We start from the raw sequence: 25,616 nt of genomic DNA, 5'->3' as shown, positions 1-25,616 counted from the left end.
TCAATGTAGCTGCTTGGCTCTGGATTAAGGCATCATTCTTGGCCATGTATGCCTTCAACAGATTTTCTAAGCTATTGGATGGTTCAGCTTGGGTTGGTTTTTGAACTTGTTGGGGAAAACTAGGTTGCTGGGTTGGTCTAGGTTGGGCGTAAGTGTTACTGGTTCCAGCCCCTTAGTTACTCCAGGAAAAGTTAGGGTGAGTTCGCCACGATTGGTTATAGAAATTGGATTACAGTTCTTGCCTTTCTCGATTTTGGTTCTGGTTACCTATGTAGTACATGGATTCTAGGTTTGATGGACATTCTTCAAACAGATGTCCTTCCCCACAGTAAACACAGGCTATATTTTCAAATTGGTTAGGTGGCAGTGTTGCAAAACTATTAGACCTATTAGTAGTAAGGTTTTTTAACATTGAGGATATTGATGATACCTAAGATGCGAGTGAAGTAAGAGCACTTGCTTCATGTATTCCAGCAACTCGTCTTCCTGACGCTGCTCAATTGGTTGGCCATTGGTAATTATTGCTTGCAATCCTCTCAATGATTTCATAAGCCTCGTTATAAGACTTAGAAAGGAGAGCACCTTTAGTAGAAGTGTCCACTACCACCCTCATGTGAGCATTGAGACCATTACAAAAAGTCTCAAGTTGGATGCAATGTGGGATTCCATGATGAGGGCACTTTCATAATAACTCTTTGTATCTTTCCCATGCCTCATACAAGGACTCATCATCCATTTGTTGGAAGGCATTGATCTCGTTCCTCAACTTAGCATTCTTGTTAGGCGGGAAATACTTCATAAGGAATCTTTCTACTAACTCTTGCCATATGGAAATTGAGTTCGGTGGCAATGAGTTCAACCAGGCTCGAGCTCTGTCCTTCAGTGAATATGAGAACAACTTCAATCGTAATGCTTCTTCAGGTACTCCGGCTAATTTGAAAGAATCACTTACCTCTATAAACAATTTTAAGTGTAGGTGAGGATCTTCGGTAGGCATTCCACTGAATTGGCCCACTGTCTGAAGCATCTGGAACATGATTGGCTTTAGCTTGAACTGTTGTGCCTCAATTTCGGGTCTCCTAATACTCAGATTAGATTATTAAATACTGGCACAGCATATTGTCTTAAAGCTCTATCCCTATCATCAGTAATAAGGATAGGATTTTGAGCAAGGTTTGCTTCATTTCCTTGGATCGAATTTTCAAAGTTCATCTCTTCGGTCATCCTCTAATTTGCTTGTCTTCTTCGCTGTCGAAAAGTTCTTTCTATCTCAGGGTCTATAGGGAGTAGGTCAATAATTCTGTCAATACTCATTTAATTACATAATTGTGTATCTCAGGGTCTATAGGGAGTAGGTCAATAATTCTATCTCAAGATTTTAAACGAAGTAAACTAAAGAAATAAATCTCAAATGCACGATTTCAAAATATAATTTAATCAAGATGACATAATTGTGTTGATTTAATTACATTTCTTTAACTTAGAATTATTAAGCTCATGCTTATGCTGTTACGAATAAATTCACAGCAACTCGGTAATTTGCTAACTTATGAACATATTCACCTACACAGATCCATTAATCTCTTAACATATCCCTATGTTAATTCAAACGATTAAATAAATTTTAATAAGTAAACATGTTATGGCACATACATATCATTAAATTGAACTAATCTCTTGCACATCCCTATGTCAATTCAAATTATTAATAAAATCTAAAGAGCATATAAAAGACTACGTGAGGTAACAAGGTATCCTTACCTTGAAACAGTTTAATCACAATAATCTTGCAAGTTATGCAAGGCAAGTGTATCGCCAGATACATTGCTAATTTAACCTTCAGCTAAACATGCACTGATTAATTATTGTGTCCATTAATTACAATTTCAATCCGTTTAAATAATTAATTCATTAGCTACCTCACAATTGTAATGCAAGAATAACTTAGGCATGATTTTACTTAATCAAGCATTTTATCGAGGCCTATAACAACATAAACACAATTTTAATAATTTAAGTAGATAGAATGCAATCAAACCAACACGAATTAAATTCAAGCTAAGCTGATATAAATATTCATAGATATGTTCATCATAACAACAAGAAAAATTAAAGAGATAGGGAACAAGAATCAAATCCGGTGTTTTTCCGTGGCTTGACTAGGTTGCTCCGTCTTCGTTCTTTGTTTTCCTCGCCGATCAAGGCTTCTATGAACATTTCAATGTTGCTCCAAAATGGCTGAAGAATAACCCTTTCCCAAGGGGAGAAATCGGCACAAGAGTAAGGGACTTGAAATGAGAAAGTGAGAGGAGAAAGTGAGAGAGGAGAGAAGAGATGTGAATGAATTGAGGTGTCCTTTGAATGATCAGCCAAGGGGGGTTTTATAGCTAAATGTGGCAGCTAAAATTTGCTAAAAATAGCAGCCAAAGAGCCACCCCTTGGCCGGCCATCTATGTGGCAAAGTTGATGGCTTAGGGCAAATCTATAAATCCACCAATTGTGGAGGGGCTTGAATGCAACTTTGACAAGTCTTCAGGGGCTTCTTTGCAAGCTTAATTAATCAGATAATAGGCTGATTTGGGTCATCATATGGACGGTCTTGGGCTACTCAATCCTTGGCCCATTCAGTTCAATCGGTTCGGTTCAACTAGGCCACTTTTCCCATAATTAATTAATAATACTTTATTTAGCCCAAATTAAATTGGGTATAAATTAAAATTAATTATATTATGAATTAATACACATAATTGGACTGTCTTAGGCTGGAAATTAATTTACCTCGATACTTCAAATTACTTTTCAGTTTTGTGCTTCTAGTAGTGTCTGCCCGGTCATTTTTCGCCCTTTGTGCAAATCTGTCGAAAATAACCAAAATTAATCAAAAATAATTATAAAATTAAATAAATTTCAACATGTTCATATTTTAAGTTCACTTTAATAATTTTATAAAAATTAATTATTTTTCGACAAGAATTTAACCGAATTCGCATGAATTTAAGTTAAAAAGGGTATGAAAAAGTGTGTAAATTTTTGTGTTTCCAGTGATCAGGCTTGTTGATAGCTCTAGTGTGAGCATTATATGTGATATGAGATTTAGTTGGATTCGGGCCATGATAGTGGCTGTTTGGTGCGAGTTTCCCATGAATCTGATAGTATTCTGAATGGTTCAACAGGTAAATGAAAGACATGGTTGTGTATGAGATTGATATGAGATGGTACAAGTATGTACATGAATAGTTTAAGCTTAAATCGAAGAAGTTGTGAAGTTTATATATAAGATTATAATCACAAATGTGAAAGGTTTGTTAGTTAAATGAATTACATGTTGATATGTTCAAATTGATGGTTTGTATATTCATGTTAAGATTGAGTTTATTTCATACGAGCTTACTAAGCTATATAGCTTACTTTGTTTAATTTTCCATGTTTTATAGTGACTTTAAAGCTAACTCGGACTCGGGGATCGTCGGAGAAATCGTCACACTATCCAATTATCAATTTGGTACTTTTGAGCTTATGTTTCAAATATATGGCATGTATAGGGACTTTGGTTATTTTGTTATATTTGGTAATGTGTTGTGCCATTTGAATTGACTTGTAAATGTATATGTTTTGGTTTGTATATATAGCTGTGAGTGATGACTTATTTTGGTATGTTTGAAACATGTATATATATGTGTTTATGTCTTGTGAAATGTGTTGAATGATGATTGTGTGATGCTTAATGGTAATAGGCATTATAAGTATCAAATAGTTGATTTGTGAATATCGTTTTGCTTGTGAAATTAAGCTAAATGATGCATATTTGGAAGTGTATATTTAATTGAATTGTATATGTGATTTTAATCTAAATGGTATGGTATATTTTGTGTTTTGTGTGTATTGAGAAAGGTGGTATAGATTTTGCATGAATTAAGCTTGAATTGGTTGGTTAAAATGTCATGTTATGCTATGTTTTGGTGTCAATGGGTTGATGTAGTTATGCACAAATTTGGGTGGCAAATTGGCTTGGTAAATAGCTTATTTTTGTCTACACGGGCAGAGACATAGGCATGTGTCTCAGCCGTGTGTAATACATGGTCATGTACATGGCTGTGTGTCCCTGGTGTTAGAATTAAAATCAAGTCAGTATGCTCCAAACGGTCTCACACATGGGCGTGTGACTTGGCCGTGTGGTATAAGTCAGTATACCCTACAGGTTTGGCACGGCCTAGCACACGGGCGTTATGGCCAATTTTAGGGCACACGGGCGTGTGTGTTAACCGTGTAACCCAAGTCAAAGAGTTACACAGGTCAGACACGGGCTGGGACACGGCCATATGCTCCCATTTCGAATGTCCACATGGCCTGTGATAGGGCGTGTCTTTGGCCGTGTGAGAGACACGGCCGGGCCACATGGGCGTGTGTCCCTTGTTTTGAGGAAAATTTTCTAAGTGTTCAAAAAGTTTCCAAAGTTATCGGTTTAGTCTCGAACCACTCTCAATGCATGTTTAGGGCCTCGTAGGCTCGTTTTAGGGACAAAATGTTTGGTTGTGAATGGAATGTATATGATTTGATTAATTGTATGTGCAATGCATGTTTAAAATGTGGTATAAGTCTAGTAATGCTCCGTAACCCTATTCTGACATTGAATACGGGTGAGGGATGTTACAATTCTTATTTTGGTCACCCAAATTTTTTTTATTAATTTGGTTACCTAAACAATTGATCAAATTGGTCCCTCCACCTTTAAAATGGTAATGAAAGACTAACTGTGCATTTTCACATTTGTTTGGATGACCAAAATAAAAATGACTTCTATTTAGGGATTGTAATTGTTGCAACGCATCTCCCAATTCAGATTGAAGATGCCATGAATCTGAGGTTGCCACCTAGGTTCCCCAAAAGGATGACTTTGGTAGACATGCTCGATCGTGCTGACATTGCATAAACCAGACCGCCGCCCATAAGTCCGACCATAACTCTTCTCCTTCTCACTCATCTTTGCCTAGTCTTGATATAATTTTAGAAACTTTTATCCTTAATGTCCATTTATGCCACTGGTTACATGTCTTGGCGCTCCTTTCATATTTACAAGGTGGCTTCCAGCTGGAAATTCTCTCTTAAATGTCCTAATATGCTAGTGCAAATTTTTTAACTTAAATTTTGAAGGGAGAAAAAGAAAATATTTAATGCAAATGTTTGATTGCTTTCATCACTTTTTAACTACATGCAAATTAAGGCTCTGCATATTGTTGTTGACATGGCTTTTGATCTAAAGCGCAATGCCAAAAAGTTAAAGAAATTTTGGTTTAGTCAAATCAGGTAAAAAATTAAAGGAAACATGTTGGGTTTTGGATGAAATGATTTTGTTAATTTCATTTTTTTTATTTTTTTAAAGGAAAATTATCCAATGTGTCGCCAATGGAGTTACAAGCAAGGTGAAATGTTGCCATTTCATAGGAAATATAAAAAATATAAAAATAATTAAAACAAACAGATATTATGTATTAAACCCTGCTTATCGAGTTAACTCCATAGTTATCTAATAATTAGATTTAAATGTAATTATTTATACGTGATATATTTGGGTAACTACTGCAATTAATGAGTCCCACTAATTCAAATGTAATTAGAATATCTCGGTTATGCTCTCTAATTTTTAGGGACTCTCCCCAATTCTTAAGAGTGTGAATTAAAGTAATTACGCGGGTAAATACATACAATTACTCCCCCCAATGAGTATATGTTCAACATTAGATGATGAATAAGTCAACAAATATTAAATTAGAGTTCAACTAGATATACAAGCATCACTGATGTAGAAGAACAAGACGTGTGAAAACTAGAAAATAACATTTACGATAAAAACGATCCTTAAATGGTTATTTCCCAAGCCTATCTTAGCAAATAAAACATAAATAAGAGTTGTATGGATGAAATGATTATTGTTGGTTATTTTGGTGATCCCATTTCAATTTCTACAAAGAAAATATCACCATTTTCTCTATCTTTTTCATCAAACTTATGATTTCCTCTCAAAAGAATCAAATTGTTGATCTTGTTTTTCATTAAACTTCTTTCATGAAACTAGATTTGAGAATTAAATCTCAATATTTTCATTTTTCCTTTTACTTGTGTTTAACATTTGATGTGGGAAGCAAGAAGAGGGATTTGAGTTGATTTCTTTGATCTAATATTGTTTTTATAACAATGTAATATGATTCTTAACCTTTAATCATGATTTTTTAAGCTTGATTTTTTTTCGATTTTTCTTGCATTTCCACCTTTTCCAAGCATTTTTAAGCTAGAGTGAGAAAGCTTTGATCCAAGACTTTCTTTATTTTTTTAGCTAGATTCTTGTTATATTTAAGTTTAGAATTGAGCAGGTTAGTTGAGAATCAAGTTAGAGCATGGTTTAGGAGAAGTTCTTTTAAGTTGCCACTGTTTAAAGCTTAAGGAGTTCTAGGGAGAGAAAGTGCATAAGCTTAATTTGCTTGTAACACCCCATACCCGACCCGATCGTCGGGTCTGAGCTATAAGATGCAACATTCGTTGTCGAAGAAACTACGATAAATTATATTCAAAATATACCATTAAACATTTAATTATGAGTAAAGCACGCATATGATACAATGTATAATCATCTCTGGGTCTTAAACAAGGTTACGAAAGCTTTTTTGCTAACCCAAATTGTAAAGTTTGCAAAAATATTGAGTAGACGTTGCAACTTCAAGGGCTCTTTGTCGTGACGTAATAGACTGACCAGGTGTAACACCCCAAACCCGACCAAGAAGGTTCGACCCAAATCTAGCTAGCTACATTACTCACCAAAGTGACTTTCCGTTAACTCCCAATCTAACCTCCAACACAACACGAATATGCGACATATCAAGCGACAAGTTATAACAAAGTTGCGAAATAATATCATACATAGAATGTAAAACATGCAAGCTTATCAAACAAATAGAGGTAGGGTTCGCATGTCGTCTAAACAATAAAACTTAATAATTCGCATGAAAGAAATAAATAGAGTAATTCAGCACACTCAAACATAAATAAGTACTTAGAAATAAGTATTATGGTTCACACAACATATAGGTTTGCAAATAAAATAACATATGAGTTTGCAATGCAACATAAAGCATGAGTTTGCACCTGAAAACACGAGTTCGTAAAATAATAGCAGTTCGCATAACTCCTAAGTTTGCACTTAAACAAAACATCATGGGTTCATATGCAAATGGGCTTCGCAACAAAAGGTTTACTCATACAAAGGTTCTCACAATATGGTAGGTTCACTAGGTAGAAAATTTAACGTCACTAAGGTTCGTATGCATGTTGGGGTCGCATGTACAATATTCCATAATAAAACTGACTTGCATATGGAAGTAAAACACACTTCAACTATTTTAAGTAATACATGGCACGCATGCAAAGAAAAATAATGAAAACTTTATATTTTATTCATCTTAAGAGAAAATAGGTTATCAAGTAATTGTCATAGTGCATAGTTCACAAAAAAGAAAAGTGATTGTAAATCAAAACAAGGTAAACTTAAGGAAATTGTCTTAATAGCAATAGTAGCATTAAAGATAAACCAAGCCCACATAAATAATCCCATTGCCTTTTTCCCAGATTCACCAATATTTGTTCAGGGATGTGCCTCACTAAGTTATCTACCTTGCCACTACCATCAACGACCTACCTTGCTGTGAAGTAAGAGAGGAGTGGGTGAGTTCATTGCGAACTAAGTGAATCAACGTATGATTGAAATACGAAGTTTGAAATAAAGTGAAGACTTAGTCTGAAGAAAATTGTATCGTGTACTAGGTTCACAGTGAAGATGCAAGCCTAGTTCGCAGATCCTACTTGTTAGAAAACATATAAGTTTGTAAAACAGTTTCAAATGAGCTTGTTGAAAATAATACTTAAAACTTAGCGTGTTCTTATTCGAAAACAGATCTTATATACATGAAACTTACACACATACTTATCTTATCAAAATGGCTGAGAAACATAAATTTTTGTTCTCGCGCTTGTCTTATCTTACTATTGGATATGCAAATCTCCTTATAATGCCTCAGAATGAATCAAAGAGTCCTTAACATGTCCCATAAGTGTAGCATAGGCTAAACACTCTCCTGTACACCAACATGTCCTATTGAATGGAGCATAGCTCAAGATTCCCTTATCTCTCCACATGTCCTAAGACCTTAACACCTAATTCACAGAACTTATAGGTAAGTACTCACAATCCTTTGTTCTACCAATATATCCGACATAAGAGCTTGCAGAGGAGCTCGCACATAAACTTACCACATAGAGCTTGAATAAAGAGCTCACACAAAAACATAACTTACAAAATTGTACTTCTAGTACATGTTTGAAAACATAGGCTTGCATAGGAGCACACGTAAAACATATCTTTAAAACATAGCTTGAAAACATAACTTGGAAACATATCCTGAAAATAGAGTATCAAAACTTTTAAAAAATAGAGTTTTATAGGAAAAGCTTACTCTTGAAACTTAGTTTAAAAACAAGGTTCTTGGAAAATGTAACGGTTCACACACAAATTATGAACCCTAAGCATTCATACTGAAAAACATGATGGTTAGCATACTTATGGCTATTCTTAACCACTCACCGATAAAGTTGAGAATTTAAACGAGTTTTGCTTTACCTTTATCCTCGTCGGTAGATGGTCCAACTATTTCGCAACATACATAAACACACAAATTACTAAAACAGACAAAACTTACGAAATTCACACATGCAAGCGAACCTAGCTTTCTGGAAAATCAACCCTAATAGGACAAAGCCTTACCTTAGTTCTACGAGCTTGGTTTAGAATAGCAACTTGAAAACATAATATCAATTAGAGAATTTTCATGAAATAAGGGTTGTATTTATAGTCAGTAAGTGCCTTAGTGATCCTAGGATACCCCACTTGACTTAGGAAACCCTATTTAGTTTAGAAGAAGATTACATACACGAAAAGTATCCTAGATACACAATATATTTATTTCCTAATTTTTTCTGGCTTTGACTTTGACTGGTGGACCTCTAGTTTGCAACTTAACTGGTGATCTCTAGTTTGCCAAATAAACTATCAAACACAACTTCTAGTGAATCTAGCGAACCTCTTTACCACATCTTTTGGCACAAACTGCTTTTTCAAATTTCTGGTGAACTTTTTACTATTTTTCTCTTGGCGAACCCTTTGTTGAATTCCATTTGGTGAACCCTAGTTTTCTAAAACATTAGCAAACTCTCACTAGTGAGACCAAAATTTCCTGGCCTTATCTCAGGATGTTACACTACCTCTAGTTGCGATGGCAAAGGCTTGACGTCATAACATGATTGTCTGTCTGCAAAAGGTCCAAAATTGTATCAAATTACAATTTCCTAATCACACCAATGCTCATTTCCATTTCCATTTCCAACCTAGTACACATCTCCAATAGGTTTAGTTCTAAACAGTAATACCACATCTATTCAACATCTAAGCTAAATTCATGATACTAACCATTTACAACTATTGACATATCTTCAAACTCAATTTAGCCATAGCTTAACAACAATTCATACATTTCTAACCTTGTGACAAACTCAAATTCATAATTCCAAGCATTTGACCATTTGAAAAATATCAAATCTAGCCTCAAATGTTCATAAGATCACATATTATACCAAAAACTGACTCAACCTAGGTACATGCCATATATTTAACAAAATGAGACCATACAAACTGTAACACCCCTCATCCGTATCCAACATCGGGACGGGGTTCGAGGCGTTAATGGACTTAAACATTCACAACAACACATAACATATTACCAACCATGCATGGCAAACAAGCATATGCACATCACCAATATCAAACATAACATAAATAGCTAGATTTATAAGTTAGAATCATTAGCTCACTACAGACCAATATATTTGGCCAAATTATAATAACACATGTTATAAAACTAGGTCCCTATACATGCCACTCACTTGATAATTCTAGCATATGTGTTTATACTGTCAAGGTGTTGGCTTGATAGTGTGATGCTGCCTTCGACGATCTCCAACCCTGAGCAAACCTGAAAACACTAAAAAAAATGGAAAGGAGGGGGTAAGCTTTACGTTTAGTAAGCTCGCATGAAATAATAATAAGCAATTTACTAACATGCCTTCCATAGTAGAACTAACCCAATTGTACATTTACACATGTTCTGGTTAAGCTGCTTTCTTGAGTCATAGTCACTAAATCATTTATATCTAGAGTTACAGAACTCCAAATTAAGATCCGTAAATTTTTCCAGAAACTAGACTCATATATATTTCCACCATAAAATTTTCATAATTTTTGGTCTAGCCAATAAGTACATTTTATTATTCAAAGTATCCCTTATTTTGCTGTTTGACAGCTTCGACCTTTCTTCACTAAAATTTATTTATCTCATAGTACAACACTCGGATAATGTTTACGTTTGTTTCTATTAAAATTAGACTCATCAAATATTTTAATCATATAAATTATAACCCATAATTATTTTTCTAAAATTTTTAACAATTTGTCCAACTCAGAACAGGAGATCTCGAATTCATTCTGACACTGTCTCACAAAAATTAGAATATCACATAATATACAACTCTTTTGCTCCCCTTGTTTCTTTTACATGAAAATAGACTCATTAAGATTTAATTCCATAATTTATTTTAAATTTAATTCAACTTACAAAATTTTTGATGAATTTTAAAAGTCACACAACTGCTGCTGTCCAACACTATTTTACTACTAAAATTCACTCTTACATAATTTCACTTAATCCATTTTGTCTTATCGAAGTTCACTCAAATATTGAGCATATTGCTCAAAATTTTCTTAAACATATACCTGCACTTATTCATCATATAATCATGTTCACATGTATTTTTACTTAAATCAATTTTCCCGTTGAACTCTTCGGAATAATAACTGATACTCAGTTGCCTGCACATATTTTCACACTTGTAGCCAAAGCTATCTGGTACGCATAGTAGCCTGCACTTAGTACTACACATGCGACCAATTATCCGGTACACGTAGTAGCCTGCACTTAGTACTACACATGTTACCTCACAATAGATCATTCGTATCGTTTCTATTCCGAAGGCTCAACAGGGAAATTCTTCACTTTCCAACATGTTACAATTCATTCATAGTCCTTTTTCAATTTGCAATTTACAACAAATAATCATTCTATAGGCAGCCACATTTCATATGATAACAAAATATAATAAAATAAAAAGAATCGATAAATTATTTACGTACAAACTTACCTCGGATCCAGAAATGGCAATTTACCATTCTAGTCCATAACCTCATATTTTCCCGATTTAAGCTCAAATCTCGATTTCCTTGATCTATAATATCACATTTAGCCTACTAATTAGTCACACTATTCATATGGGTCTAAAAATCATATTTTTACAAATTTACATTTTGACCCCTAAACTTTTGCATATTTGCAGTTCTGCCCCAAGTTTCAAAAATTAAAATTCTTCCTATTTTCTTATGTTTTATGAAATGCTGATCATTTTTCCCTTCTATGACAACATCAAATTCTCACTCTAACACGTACTTATGAACATTAGGTATTTTTACCGGTTATACCTTTATACTCGTTTTCACGTAAAATCGCTTAGCAAAAGTTGTTTAACACAATTTCAAGCTTCATATTCTACCACTAAACATCAAAATACATGCATATCATTCATGGGTAAATTTTAAAACATAAATCCTAGCTCAAAATAATGGTAGAAATGAGCAGATCATGTTACCGGGATTTCAAAAATACATAGAACATTAAAAACGGAGCTCGAAATCACTTACTATTAAGCTTGGAAGCTTGGCCAAACCCTAACCATGGCTGCTCTTGGTACATTCTGCTGTAGCAAGAAGAAAGAGACACATTTGGAGTTTAAAATTTGTCTTTTAATTCATTTTACCTCTAAATGACCAAAATGCCATTTTTACTATTCTTTAAAATTTTACCCAATCAAGGCTATTTTTGTCCAACAAGTTATACAATGGTTTAATTATCATTTAAGGACCTCCCATTTAAAATTTCATAACATTTTGATACCTTTAACATGTAGAACTCAACTTTTGCACTTTTTATAATTTAGTCCTTTTTACTAAATTGAGTGCCCAAACGTCAAAATTTTAGAAAGAAATTTTCACGAAATCATTTCATGAAATCATAGACCATAAAAATATAATAAAAATGAAATTTTCTTCATCGGATTTGTGGTTCCGAAACCACTGTTCCGACTAAGCCCAAAATCAGGATGTTACACAAACATTTTCAAGTCAATGATCATTGGCTAGATGTTGGACCACGTTTTGAAACTTTGGAATTTACCCATACCTACACACGGAGAAAACAAACCATAAACTGAGCGATAAAGCTCAATGGCATTTCCATGATTCAAATAAATATAATATAAGTTTGAATCAAATGCATACATTCAATTCTAATTCAAATTATAGCCAATTTACATATAATTTCATGCCAAAACTTCTATTACCATATAAACATGAATATATCATTTTTACACACCAACTCATTATGTATGCACCCAACTTACCAATTTTCATTCATTTCACAAACTACTTAAGCAATTTATATTGTCATCTATAGGCCCTAGGGCTTATTGGTTCATTAATACTCAATCAGCCCCTAGGGATCATTTCAACTCATTTCGCATGATCTTTCACATGTTGTATAAGAAATTTCAACTACATCTCATTTTATATACCATATAGCCAATTCATGTTTTTATAACCCTATTAACTAGACATGGACTCAGAATGGATACACGGATTCGTCACCCCGGGTTGTATTGGTAAAAAATCCAGTTCAAAAATGGTTTTCTTGCACAGCGGAAAACAAAAATTTTAAAATTTGACCTGGTTTGTGATATTTATAGCAATAAACCCTAGACCGAATTTGTACATGTGTTTTTAAATAGACGAATCCTTATTGTTCCTGGCTTTCAAGCAAAAGATCTTCTTCGCTATTCTCATACCACAAACTGCTTCGAGTGTGAGCTCAAACGAATCGAATCAAATACAAAACTAGAAATAGTTTTCTTTTCTTTAATGTGAAAACGAAAATCTCTTCTCAAATAGAAACTGGTAGAGCCGTTATTCCAGAAAATATATTTAATTCTCAGAGAATAAAAGTCTCTATTTTCAGGCAGGATAATGATATTTGAAAGTTTTGTAAATAGCCCACTGGTGCCATCTATTTATAGGGAAAGAAGTAGAACCCTTGTTGAATTATAAAAGTTCATTTCAACTAGAAAAACGAACTCCTAGTCCAATTAGGAGTATAGGAGGCAGCAACCCTAGTTAATAGTACCAAGATTTACCGTCCCACCTTATTAAATAATAGCCTTTTAGGCCTCTTCCATATCAGGTCCAATTACAGGTACTTACTGGAATTTTAACCCAATACTTTATAATTTGATCCAACGAAATATTTCTATTTCCCAAAAATAAACTTTAATATATTTTCAATTAAATAATTTTCTCAACCCAATTCTAAACGATTTTACCGTAAAAGAATTTATGAGAAAATATATTTAATATTTCTGCATTCAATGGTTCACTATGACCAATGGTTTATTTCCATTTTTTAACTTCATTTAATTTAAAAAACATAAATTCATTTTTTAGGTCATTTTCATTTTCATTTTGGAGAAAACCACATTCATTTCCAAGTGATTCCATTTCTCTATTTTCATTTTTATTTTGGAGAAAACCATAATCATTTCCAAATGTTTCCTATTTCTCCATTTTCACAATTTCTATTCAATTCTATTTATTTGATTCAAAATACAATTCACTACTAGTTTTAATGAGATAGAAGAGGGATCGAGAGAACATATGCAATTGAGGTTCAAATGATTTATAATTAAGTTCCAACTTTTACCCTATTAATTATAAACTCATTTAGTCACCAAGTCATTCCACTATAGTATCGTGATTGAGCTCTCCCCAACGACATACCATTACAAAAGGAACTCAATTAGTGCTCATCCAATAACCTTGTCATAAGTGGGTTACACTCATGGAATATCCTTAATCTCTTTGGGATAATGTCTGTTCTCCCAGTATGGTCCTATTTTATCTCATGGTAACCATTGCATCTTTCTTCATAAAAATTTAATTACTCTCGAATAGTAATTAAGTCATTCATCAAAAAGACGAATGACCCGCGACCATGTTTACTTTTCATCAACCATGTAATGCCAATGAAAATATATCATTTACCCATGTCTCGAGCTATGAATTCTGTTGTTCTGAATGACGTTACATACTATAGAATCCATACACCTAACGCACTAGCTTTTGGTTTCTTATCTATTTCAACTCAGGCTTTTACTTACATCAAAATGTACAAGTCACACATACATAGTTTGTCATCCATTCAGGATTTAGGTATGTCACAATATGAACGTCACAAGTGAGTAAATCTATAAACAGATTTAGGATCTATTCTTCTTAGGTCCAGTCTGACCTACTATCAGTCCAAGCAATCACATCTATGTCTCTATCTTTTGCAAGTCATCCGTTCTGATGCCCAAGACAAAGCATCTCTTTAATTGGACTTGATAGACAACATATTAGCCTTTCAATCGGTTTGCTCATTTTCGATTAGACTAAAGATATGTTTAGGTTTGTCTACTAATAGAAGCTATCTTTCTGTATTACAATCCTGTAACACCCCTCACCTGTCTTCGAATCAGGGTTACGGAATGCTACTATTTAGAACAGAATAGAAACGAGTAATCAGAGTTCAAATTTTCTTTAAATAAAAATTATTCATTAAACATGTAATTAAAAACGTGATATTTATACATAATTAGGGTTAAATTGAGCTTGCTAAAGTCCTAAAACAATTCAAAATGAAGCAAGGACTAATTTCAAGCATTTAAGAAAAATGGAAAAAATGCAAAATAGAGGTTACAAGGTCGTGTGGCCAGGCCATGTGACAGCGTGTGGCGCAAGGCCACATGCCTATGTCCTCAAATCATGTAACAATCTGATGTCGTGTGATAAAGTGTCACACGGCTGTGTCGACAGGCTATGTAACAAACTGTGGTCGTGCAAACCATCTTACACCTAAATTGAATAGACCATACAGCCATTCCATATACCCGTGTATGGCACACGACCGTGTATTAGCCCTTGTCCACCTAAATTTAACTTTTTCAACAAGTTACCTAAACCAATTTTCCTATGTCACAAGCAACATTTTTCCCAACATTCAAACCTATACAAAACTCATCAAAACATACTGAAATCAATACATTTTCATTCATCCTACTTGCATAACCAATATGCCACATTTGGCACCTCAATTCAAACAAATTTCAAGTTAACATCCATTACCATTCAAACACCATTCACTATCCAAACTCAATTGGTATACATTCAACTATTATTACCGCACAAGCCTTAAGCAAAAAGAACCAAATTCATCCAAAACATTTCTATAACAACTTGTCTCAAAACACAACAACACCTAAACTTTCCATTTTATACCATTCATGTTATGAATTTTCATACAATAATCAATACCACAAAACATCATCAAATGATCAAAATATCAATAAACCAAATGAATCACATGACCTAAACATATTTTCCCAAAACATTCAAAACATAATTCAACTAAGAATTCACATTACAAACCAATTCAAAATAAAATGCCTATTTACATGCCACTAATAACCTAACACAAAATGACAAAAATCTACCAAGTCGTTAAACGGATAGTGTGTGTAAAAACCCATTTTTAGTCAAACCGGAATAATGGTTTTGGAACCACAAATCTGAGGTAAAAATATTTATTTTATTATTAAATTTAGGTCTACATCATGATAGTATGATTATGTGAAAATTTTGTTAAGAAATTTTATCGTTTGAGTGCTTAATTTGATAAAAAGGACTAAATCGCGTAAAGTGTAAAATTTGAGATCTATTAGCTAAAGGTGTCTAATAGCTATAGAAATTTAAATTAGAGATCCTTATGTGGTAATTAGCCCATTTATAAGTTAGTCTATGATAGTGGCTAGGTATTTGGTGTAATTAATAAGTGTTTTTAAGGTTAAATTAGTAAATAGGTATTTAATGTTAAATTAAATAGAATAAAAAATTGTATCATCTTTCTCAAAGTGTTCTCCACCAAAATTGAAGTAGAAACACAAGTTCTTTAGGGTTTTTCATTCGACCATCTTCATTTCTTTCAATTAGGTATGATTTTTGTTTCTTTTTTAATGATTTCTATGTTTTTTAGATCGTTGCATCTTAATCTAGCTAGCCCAGGGACTAATTTGCAAAATTGTTAAGGGTTTAGGGTTTTTCCATTGATGAATATAGGTGTATTTTGATGTTTGATGATAGAAATTGTATGGTTGTTGTTACATAAACAACATTTGTAAAGTGATTTTTGGTAAAATTGTCAATTAGGGATTAAATTGAGATATGTGAAAATTTTGTGTTAGAAATGAGAAATAAATGAAAAATATGGGATATTCGACTAGCATGGGTAGGGATCTAATTGCATGAATTTTTATTTTTATGAGCTAAGGACTAAATTGTAAAGATTTTAAACTATTAGGGGCAAAGTGTAATTTTTCCATAATGTAATTTTTGGGCTCAATTGAATTGATTGATAATTGAATAAGTTAAATTTGATATTATATAGATCAAGAAAAATGAAGTTCGGATCTAGATCGGGAGAAAAATAAAGTATTGGACTAGTCGATCCATTTTGTTGTTTTTGTGTCATTAGGGCTTATGTGTTTGGGTGTTGGTCCGTACGTCCTACCGGTGGCTGAGTTATCTAGTATATGTTGTGAATTCTCGTCAGCTTGTGTGAGCAGACCCGTTGATAGATCGAGAATGAGCATTATATGAGATATGAGATTGAGATAGCTTCGGCATGTATTTGGCACTTAGGGTGCGAGATTCCTGCGTATCCGATATTATTCCAAATGGTTCAATGGGAATATCAAGGATATAGATGAGTATGAGATTGATACGAGTTAGTACAGGTATGTACATGAACCTTACAAGCATTGAATTGAAGAAAGTTGCAAATTTCATATCTAACCTTGTGAATGAATATGTGATAGATTTGTGGATCAATATGGGTTATGTTATGATATGTTAATTGCTTAAATTGTGTATATATGGTAAGTTGAGTTTATTACTATACAAACTTACTAAGATTTATAGCTTACTTTGTTTACTTTTCTGTGTTTTATAGTGTTTATCGAAGCTTGCTCGGATTTGGGACTTGTCGGAGATCTCATCACAATATCAAGCTATCACTTTGGTACTTTTGAATTTATGTATTTGGTTATATGGCATGTATAGGAGTTATGGTCATTTTGGTATATATGTTAGTAATTGATTTAGTCATTTGATTTGGCTTGTAAATGATGAATGGTTAGTTATGTGTATAGCCATGTAAATTGGCTTATTTTGGCAAGCTTGATGATTTATATATATAGGTGCAAATGACCTTATGTTATGTGGTCGGTAATGGCTATGTAATGTTTATTATGAATTGGTAATTTGAGTACCATATGGTTAAAATTTGGAGATTTGGTATGTATATGATTTGAGGTAAGAAAGTGCATATATGAAGTTAACTAGTTAAGTGATTTGTGAATGTGAATTTAGTATGTTTTGAATTGGCAAAATATGATGTGATGAGTCATATAGTTCTTGGTATGGAAATAGCATAAATTAGGCTTGGTTGAGATTGGTTGGAATGCCTATTTATGCCATGTTATATGCCATTTGATTTGTGTAGGTGATTGAAAGTTTGGATGAGAAAGATGGCTTGGTATATAGCTTATTTTTGTCCACACGGGCAGAGACACAGGCATGTGTCTTAGCAGTGTATGACGCACGGTCAAATGACACGGCCGTATGCCCCTTGGTGTTTAATTAGAAATCAAGTCCACATGGCCCAGCACATGGGCGTGTGACTTGGCCGTGTGGCATAAGTCAGTATACCCTACAGTTTTGGCATGGCCTAGCACACGGCCTGACACACCGGCATGTGTGGCCTCGAAGGGCACACGGGCTAGACACATGGGCGTGTGGTTGGCTGTGTGACCCAAGTCAGGGAGTTTCACAGGGTCAGACACGGGCTGAGACATGACCATGTGATCCCATTTTGAATGTCCATACGGCCTGTGAAACGGGCGTGTCTTTGGCTGTGTGAGACACACGACCAGGCCACATGGGCGTGTGTCTCCTATATTTTGAAAAAAATTTCTAAGTTTTACAAAAATTTCTTGAGTTATCGATTTAATCCCGAACCACTTCTAATGCATGATTTGGGCCTCAGAGGCTCATATTAGGGACTGTATGATTGGTTGTGAATGATTTATATTTGGAAATGGAAATTGTATGTGAATTGTATGTTCGTTTAAGTAATAAGTTCGGTAATGCTCCGTAACCCTATTCCGGCAACTGATACAAGTTAGGGGTGTTACAGTGTGAGCTCTGACTTGACTTACAATCAACCAAAACTTCTAATAATCTACAAAGAAAACCAATATAACAGACGTAAGCAAATCATTGCTTAATAAGTTCATACTAAACTTAAACATCAACTTACTGTACATAATGAAACTTAAACATTGTACAATTAATTTCATAATCAAGATCTTGAGTTCATTATATGCCTATACACATCAAAATCTCACAAGGTTAGTGATTTCATATATAAAACATGTAACATCATCATGTCCATTTCATAAGACCATTTCCATATATCCATATCATATTTTCTTTTCAATGTCCATTTCATAAGACCATTTCTATATATCCATTTCCATATGTCCATTTCCACCTGATAAACCACAGTGAATTAATGTTGGATACAAGGGAACTATCCTCACAGAAGTTGTGACGGTAAATGCTCACACGAGGTATGAAATAGGTCTGCTCACACAAGTTGTGGGTCAGGATCTTAGGCTACACGATGTTGCTCACACGAGTTGTGAAGAATTAGCAAAAAATGAAGGATCTTAGCCATCGGTAGGACATTCAAGACCAGTTTCTGAAATGGTAATAACCCTAATGACATGTCATTTGTATCCTAAGCATTCACAAGGTTGATACGGGCCATGTTTCACATCCATATCATTTAATTATTTATACACTACTTTATCAAATGAATTTCATCTATATAGTTTTCCATTTTCAATCATAACCTTTAACTATAATATCACTACAACTTAGTTCATTTCATCACTTACTATTTATCAAGCAAATAAACCTAATCACATGTATAGTTAGTTATTAAATCATAAGAACAACAACTAATTACTTTAATCAATATATGAACTTACCTAAACTGAATCTGTAGTAAACACAACATCAATGATTACTTCACTAACTTTTCTTTTCCATGGTTATTGTCCGGTTGATTTGTTTCTTAATCTAAATAATAATTTTAATTCAGTTAATCATTTAAAATAGATTAAACAGTTAAACTTATACATATAAGCCCTTTTATTAACATTTTACAATTTTACCCTAAAATTTCACCCTTTATGTAATTTAGTCTCTATAACAAAACTTGCAAAATTCTCACAATTAACCCAAAAATCCCTAGGCCAAATTTATTATAGTCCTTCTACGGCCCTTAACAACTAAATTTTTACAATTAAACCATGTAAATTTTAATATTATAACAATTTAATCCTAATCAATACACAGCCTCAATGTTCCGTCCTTCTTCTTAGCAAACAAGACTAAAGCTCCCTATGGAGACACACTAGGTCTTATGAACCCTCAGTCTAAAAGCTCCTAAAGTTGAACTTTAAGTTCCTTGATTTCTTTAGGTGCCATACAGTACAGATTAATGGACACCAGTGCAGTTCCAGGAAACACCTCAATTCCGAACTCGACCTCTCTATCAAGAGGTAGTCCCGGTAATTCCTCAAGAAAAAAATTAAAAACTATTTTTACAGTACAGATACTATCGACAGTTGGATTACTCATACTTGCATCCAGAACATAAGCCAAATACGCCTCACAACCCTTCTGATCCAGTTTCTCCACTACTATTGTTGAAATCACATTAGATAGATAATCTCTTCGTTCCCCCATTACAACAATCTCCTTCCCATCAATTGCCTTCAGAGTCACTCTCTCAGTGGCACATTCCAGAATTACACGGTGTTTAACTAGCTAGTCCATTCCCAGAATCAAATCAAGCTCCTCAAAGGGTAAGTCTACCAGACCAATTGGAAACGCCCCAACCTAAATCTCCAATAGACATCTGCTCTAGATCTTGTTTACAACCACAAATTGTCCCAACAGACTCATGACAGTAACATCACTAACAATTTCTTCTACCTCATTTCCCAGTTTATCATAAACTATACTAGAAATATAGGAATGAGTAGAACCAATATCAATCAAGGAAAAATACAATATAGAATGGATTATAAAAGTACCTGCAATGATATCAGATGCCTCGTGGTCCTCTTAACATCTAGATGCATAAACCAACGTCAATTGTCTAGCCTCAATCTTGGTTTAATTTTGACCCGGTGCTCTCTGTCTTCGACCCACTGTACCCATCGCACTAGACGCGACGTTGGAACCACCATTCCTACTTTAACTCTAACCTGCGTTTGAGTCATAGCTTACATCTGACTAAAAGGATGTAGGCAATCTTTCACTTGATGCTCAGTAGACCCACATTTTATAAACACACCTAACATTTTCTAGCACTCACTCAGATGTCACCTACTATAGTGCTCACACTTCGGAAGCTGCTACAATCCAAATGAACTACCAATACCACTCTCTGCAATACTTTGATTTGACTTTCCCTCCCTAGCTCATTTTATATGTCATAAAAATGAGCCAATAGGACCTGAATCCCTCTTACTCAGAGCTTTTTCCTTATGATGTCTTTCTCTCTCCATACGCTTAACCTCTTATACAATCTTGGCCTTCTCAACTAGAATCTCAAACACCCTCTCTTGATGTGGTGCAACCTAAACCTTTAAATCATACCTCAGCCCATCCTCTAGCTGTACACACTTATTCTACTCAGTAGACACCATATCTGAAGCATAATGGCTCAACCTTAGAAACTTGGCCTCATACTCGACCACTGCCTTAACGCCCTGTTTTAGCTAAATAAACTCTATTCTACGAGCCTCAACATACCTCTTACTAGAACCTCAACTAGAATCTTGACCTTCTTAACTAGAATCTCAAACATCCTCTCCTGTTGTGGTACAAATCGAACCATTAAATCATACATCAACCCATCCTCGAGCTGTACACACACTTATCCTACTCAGTAGACACCATATCCGAAGCGTAATGGCTCAACCTCAAAAACTCAGCTTCATACTCGACCACTGTCTTATCACACTATTTTAGCTCAATAAACTCCATTCTATAAGGCTCAACATACCTCATACCAATGTACCTCTTTTGGAAGGCCTCCTAAAAATATTCTCAAGTCACACTGTCTGCCTGAATACCCTTACTACAAACTGCCACCAACAGTAAGCCTAGTCCCTTAGCAGAGACACTGTACCCATCATTTTTTGCTCTAGGATACAATCTATATCCTCCGTCAAATACTCAGCAATAGTTGGGGTTGTTCCAAACACACCCCTGAATAACTGAGGTCCATTAGCCCAGAGCCTCTCAATCACTAATTCGCGACTACCAGACCTAGACTTGGTTCTAGCAACCTTCCGAAGCACTCTCAACATAGCCTGATATGGTGTATCGTCTCCTCTATCATAGCTTCTGCCACCTGAAGTAGATAGGTCCTTTCTATAATCAGTCTTGGGTATTGGAGTATCAACCTAAGCTATAGAGGACTCAATCTGAGCAGCTCGACACAGTCTACCTCGGTTTCACCTACCTCGGGTGCTCATAATGAATTTTTGAATATCTAGAGCCTAGCGTATATCTACAATTTTATAAAGTACATTAGTTAGTTAGGGATGACATCCAAGTCTTACAATTATTTTTAAAACATTATAAAAATACTTATGGCATAGTACCCGACAAAAACCTATTTTATAAATATACATGCAGACCTCACTAATCCCATAGTCCGAGTTTTAAAACCTAGCTTTGATACCATAAAATGTAACCTCCTCAACCCAACCCAGACGTTATGGACGAATTGTGGAGATTACACTGGCCATCAGAATGGCCTAATAGTTCGTTTAGTTTTGAAAACACATTTGTTTAAGTTGTTTTATGAAAGCATCAGTTTTTAGTTGTTCTTTCATTCAATTTAAATTCCATGTTGCTATAAAATCTTACTTATAATTATTTTAAAGTAATTTGAAAATCTTGAAATGAATGTAAAAATTCAACTCATGGTTTTATTATAAAATACCTTATGCATGTTTAAACAAAATATTTGTTGTTTCGTTTTAAAGTCATCAATATGTGCAGCAAAATCCCAAAGAAAATAAACCATAATCCATACCCATGCCACAGTACTTTATAAAATAATTATAGAGTCCTAAAATAGAGTTTATGAAATAAATTTAAACTACATTTTCAAAACCGATGGCAGTGCTCCGAATGCTGAGTCTGAGCCCTAACCTCAAGAGTTATCTGAAAAGATGGGAAAACTAAGGGGCGAGCTATAAAGCTCAGTGTGGTCTGAACACATGGGTAGTGGGCATATAAAGAAGTAATTAATAGAATTCAAGCATGCAGTACAGAGTATGAAGCAAAATCACAATATTCACAATATAGCATACATAACGGTTTATCAGCTTCGCAGAGATCACAGAATTTAGTAGTATATACATGGATGACAATGCAGCTTCCTACCCAATCCATCTGTTACACACCAATAAGAGTTCCCCAGAACTTTTTGAACCATACATACCATAACAATAGAAGCATAAGCTCATATGGATATACCATCAGTAGATATGCAGATGAATTGCCAGTAGATATGCGAATAAACCGGCAGTAGCACTTCCTCCTTTAACAACCCAATGCACAATACTACAGATTATTAATGATAGTAATGGTAATAGTAGCAATAGTAATAGTAACAAACTATTAATTAAGTAATGACAATTGGTATGTGTCAATCCGTATCTTATGCATTGAATAGTAATAATTCAATCAAACAGTAGAGTCCAACACAAATTCATAGATTATCCACATTCACATAATCAAACGAATCAAAAGTTTCAAAAAAGTATAGTAACTATAACCTCCCAAACTCGGCCTATACATTATGGCCATATCGTGAAAGTCACATTAGACACTTAGTCATCGAACCTACTTTATTGATAATTGAAAACCTCCAGAACACTCTCTTTTAATAAAACTGCGGTTACCTTTATTAATTTTGAGAAAATGTTCATTTGATTATACCAACCTTTATTAAGTCAAATTAGTAGGAATGGCATGGTTTTTAGAAAACATTGCACAACATTGCCTTTGAAGAAAAACATTTTGTTTATCTTGTTTGCAGCGAAAAAACAAATAAAGTTCCCAATTATTGATTTAGCCTATTAACATGCTCAATCCAATTTCAACATATAATTAATATTCAATCCAAAATATGAAACCATGCATGCATGAAAATCCAAAACGAAAATAGTCCCAAACCACAATTCAGAAAATTTTATAGTCCAAAACCCAATTCATGTTGGGAAATTTTAAATACGAATAAAATAAAAGTAATAGTGTGAAAAGTGAGTCCGAAGTCTGCCGTATGTCCGCATACCAAATCTGATCCTAATTTCATTCTTTACCTAATAAGTTGAAGTAATGAGGTGATCTTAACAAGCTTAATATGTCGCCAGTACTCCATGGAACTCCTCCGTCAACCACAAAAATAACCCGCCCCAATGCACATGCAATATGTCATACAATCTCATACATAGCCATAATTCGGTACTTTATCATTAAGATGGTATCATTCATAAATCACAATTTCATATACTTTCACAAATTTTCTGTATGCATGCATAGCGGTTTTACGAACATTTCATAGCAAATAAATCATATGAACATATCATGCATAAGCCTTATTTTCATTCAAAAACATGCTATACATACAATCAATCATTCATCAAATTAACCAAACATTCATTACAAAATCAATCATTCATTCAAACTAGAAACATTGATGTCATGCCAAATAGTTAGGGCTCGAAACACACCTGATTCAACCACTCACAAATTTAATCACTTAGCTCTTCAGCCAAGCCTAATCAGCAAGCTAAATAATCAATTAAATCATAATAATTATTATTACCAATCAAGTTATTAAGTTTACGTCCCACACCCTATTTTACGCTCTTTTGCAGCACACTAACAAATCTTGCGGTTTCTCTAATAAAATTTAAAACGAACCTAATTTAAAAATAAGTATAAAAATCAATCAATAAACCTCTTAAAATGCCCCTAAACACCCACTTATGGGTTCATCCAATCATCACAATCACAACTATTTTTTGAATCCAAACTAGTTAGATTTCTTACACTAATTTAGGCGAATCGTACGCGTGAACGTCTTTCGACTATGCTGCTGATTTGGGGTGTTTAAGTCAAAACCTAACACATTAATTACTTAAAAATCAGTAGCTAATATATGATTAAAAATTCCTTATTTTATCAATTAAAAAATATTCCCAATATCTCAATCGAAACTATACACTAGTTTACAATTACCCACACTTACGTTTCCCGAATTGTCAGATCTGAATTGTCGATTGATCAAGATCAATTTTTTCTAACTAACACATGTTTCAAGGCTGATTAGGAGGGGTTCAAGAACTTAGGATTATTCTGGAAAAATATGGGAAAGAAATAAAGAAAAACAACCTCCTTTTCTTGCCTATAGGCGCGCGCACTAGCACCTGTGATGGCCAAATTGGGACCAATTTAAAACCACTTTTAAGATTAGTTAAAAAGCTAGAAAATACCCATTAAATATTTAAAAATCCCCCAAGTTCCAAATCTAGAAATTTAGGTTTTTATTTAACAATATTTATCAAGAAATTGAGAGAAAATAAGATCTTACACAAGCTAAATGATAAGGACGGCAATGACACTTCTTAGCAACGATAGGAATCGATCTTAGAGATTCAAGATTTTAGATTTGGGTATGAATATATTAGGTAAAAATGGTTGCGGTTGTGGCAAAAAGAAAAGAAAAAGATGATAGATCTAGGTGTTTATGGGTGACGGCAACAATAGAGGAGAGGGACGACTATGGTGAGAGAAAAAAAGATTAAAGGCTGATAAATTTGTGTAAAAATAATATTTAAACCTAGATTAGTAAGGGTATAAAAGGCACACACTTAAGAAAGGGGATTTTGCAAAAATTTAATTATTTTGCAAGGAAAATGATTCAAACTGGGGACCTCATTTAATTCCATGCTTTCACATTCAAAAACTAACCACTGAGCTAATTCCTTATTATTTTTATATAATTCTACATTCTCATTAAGCTAAAATTTGGGATGTTGCAGTAACAGGGTTTCAATCGAGCTTAGAAAAACTCTAGAATAAGTTAAGGATTGTACAGGGACTA

At 34.0% G+C, this 25,616-nt stretch overlaps 1 non-coding gene across 1 annotated transcript; it reads left to right on the top strand.

Annotated features, from left to right (window-relative positions):
* The first annotated feature begins 662 nt into the window (after positions 1–662).
* On the top strand, positions 663–769 carry LOC121231403 (small nucleolar RNA R71). Its single transcript, XR_005929461.1, has one exon. It is a non-coding gene; the product is annotated as a small nucleolar RNA R71 (small nucleolar RNA).
* The last annotated feature ends 24,847 nt before the right edge of the window (positions 770–25,616 follow it).

This window comes from Gossypium hirsutum, chromosome A06 (assembly GCF_007990345.1).
Source record: "Gossypium hirsutum isolate 1008001.06 chromosome A06, Gossypium_hirsutum_v2.1, whole genome shotgun sequence".
In the NCBI taxonomy this organism is placed as follows: Eukaryota; Viridiplantae; Streptophyta; class Magnoliopsida; order Malvales; family Malvaceae; genus Gossypium; species Gossypium hirsutum.
This window is presented reverse-complemented; position numbering and strand designations above follow the sequence as displayed.